The 2,497-nt window shown below is 39.3% G+C and overlaps 1 protein-coding gene across 1 annotated transcript in view; it reads left to right on the top strand.

The window, feature by feature from the left end:
• The window catches only part of LOC107723130 (sterile alpha motif domain-containing protein 10-like), an 81,860-nt gene that overhangs the window by 65,238 nt on the left and 14,125 nt on the right, over positions 1-2,497 (top strand). The gene's annotated exons all lie outside the window — the stretch shown is intronic.

Below are 2,497 nucleotides of genomic sequence, written 5' to 3'. Positions count from 1 at the left end.
AGATGTATTTCCAAGAGAAAAAAATCGTCTTATATTCGGGACAATACGGTATTTTAAAGAGTTTTTTTAGGCGAGAATGTACTTGTTTAGGCTTCAGATATGTGGTTTGTTAATAAAGATAATGTCTGTTTGAAAATTAGCTTCGACGTTTTCGGAGATGTGAGCTCCAGGGCGTCAGCGGTCGTTCTGCGCTCATAAACCCGCCGAGAGCGCCTCACCTCGGCCAGATCTTCTGGAATTTACCGCTGGCTCTGATGTCTCTATAGTGGTTAAACATGAGATCTAATTCATTTTAAGTAAATCTAACGGGCAGTCTCTGGTCTCAATAATCTATTATTTGTTCCAGAGCAAATAGTTTTGGCTGAGGTCAAAGTCTCATAATGTTATATTTTATATAACTGTTTCATATAACTTTTATATATACAGTGCTGTATATCAGAGCGCTGCCTTTGTACTTTTGACTGAATTGCATAGCAACATTTATGATGTCTGTTATTGTTTATTAAATATTATTATTCTATAAATAATATTTTATATAAATAATAGTAGTATTTAATAATAGTATTTAGGGATGTCCCGAGCCGATGTCAAGGATTGGGATCGGGGACGATCAAGCGTTTTTTTTTGTTTTTTTTTGTATCGGCTCTCCTAAGCCCGATCCTTATTTTATGTCAGCTGTCATGCCGGTGTCGTGCAGTACTCTCCTTCCAGTAGATTTGCCGTCATTTAAAGGAAAAGAAGACGCTCAAAGTATTCAGCCGCTATTAAAACCAAAAAAAGAAGAAATGTGTGTGGGATGCGTGAACCAGTGAGGTCTGTTCTAGCGCCTCACACACGTTTGAGCTTCCGTGTTCAATGTATTTGATGCGCACTTTTGTAGTGATCTATCTGAGACGTTGTTGTTATAACTCGTTGCGTCTTGCTTCGGATTTGACTGAGACTGACAGAGCAAGCTTCATGCTTTCTAACCTTACCTCCACCTTTTTCTAATCATTTTGCAATTATTCTGTTAATTGTACATATAAAATACAGTAAGTTTACATCAGTAGTTCCATATTCCCAGATAGCACAGGTGCGTCTGCGAGACGTCTGGTAAAGATCTGGAAAGCATCTGCTGTGTACAAACATCTGACAGACATCTCTAAGATGTCAGGTTTACATCATAAACATCTTCTAAACGTCTACTTGACATCTGATAGGAAGCGTCCTGTAGATGTATAGCAGATGAGCAAACACTCTAAAAAATACGTCTTGTTGATGTAATGCAGACGTCAAATAGACGTCTCTGTGATGTACGTGTGCTGTCAGGGTTCATTATTGTGATCACACAATCTGTTTACAATTTCTACCACTGTAACGTGTTTACATCAACAAATGTCTTTATATAGTGTACACACACACACATATACATATATATTACATTTACTCTCTGCTCAACTACATTGGATTGATTTTAATAACTTTAATGTACTTGAATTGTGCACCAAACACTATGAATATACAAGTGACTCTGATTGGATCGGGTTCACAAAAAAACCTGTTCAGTACGTCCCTACTGTAAACATTTTGGTTTTATTCTTTTCTTTCTAACAGGGTCAGTATAAATTTTACTGTCCAGCTATCACACATGGGACAGAAAAATGCAGCGCAGAGTGGCCATACTTGGAGGTCAGGAAACTGGCAGTGCTTAGTGATTCAGAGCAGGCTCATTTTGAAGAGAATATGGCTCTTCTGGCAGCAGCGGAGTACTGCGAGTTCAAATCAGTGAGTAGAAATAACATTTTTGTCTTCTGGATCGTGTGGATTCATTGACAGCTAATGAACTTTCTGGTATGTCTCTCTCTAAGTGTCCAAGCTGTGAGTCCTATGTTGAGCGAGAAGACCTGAGCAACCTGTGTGTGAAATGCACCATCTGCACAGCTGTGAAAAAGAAGAGCTTCCAGTTCTGCTGGCAGTGTCTGAGGGAATGGAAAGGACCAGCTGCTCATTCTCTACGCTGCAGTTATGACGACTGTGTCCACCCAGATGTTGACAAGCTAGCAAAATGTACAAATATGAGGCTGTCTTATGTGAACAATGTAGAGTGTCCTGCCATTCGTGCCTGCCCAACCTGCGGTCTGCTTTTAGAACACAGTGGGTTCGCTTGTAAAAACCTTATGTGTAAGCGCTGCAAGGTGGAGTTTTGCTTCCTTTGCCTAAAGCTGAAGCGTATTTGCAATCCGATCTGTGGACCTTATGATGTCTGCTCAGTTGTACCACGGCAGACTGAAATTCCAGTTTGGAAAAGACAATGTTAGAGATAGGATTAGGGATGTAACAATTCACTCAACTCGCGATGCGATATGATTCACGATACTTGTTTCACGATACGATTTTCTCGTGATTTTTTGAACAAAATGAGACTTAAGACAAATTATAAATGAAAAAATGTCCTTTTATTATTTCTCAGACAAAAAAATCTCTCTGAAATCTCAAGCTAAGGCTTTGTCTGTGCTCT

This window comes from Sinocyclocheilus rhinocerous, unplaced genomic scaffold, assembly GCF_001515625.1.
Source record: "Sinocyclocheilus rhinocerous isolate Xijiao unplaced genomic scaffold, SAMN03320098_v1.1 scaffold2831, whole genome shotgun sequence".
NCBI lineage: Eukaryota > Metazoa > Chordata > Actinopteri > Cypriniformes > Cyprinidae > Sinocyclocheilus > Sinocyclocheilus rhinocerous.
Note: the sequence above shows the minus strand (reverse complement) of the source record. Positions and strands in the feature narration are given on the sequence as shown.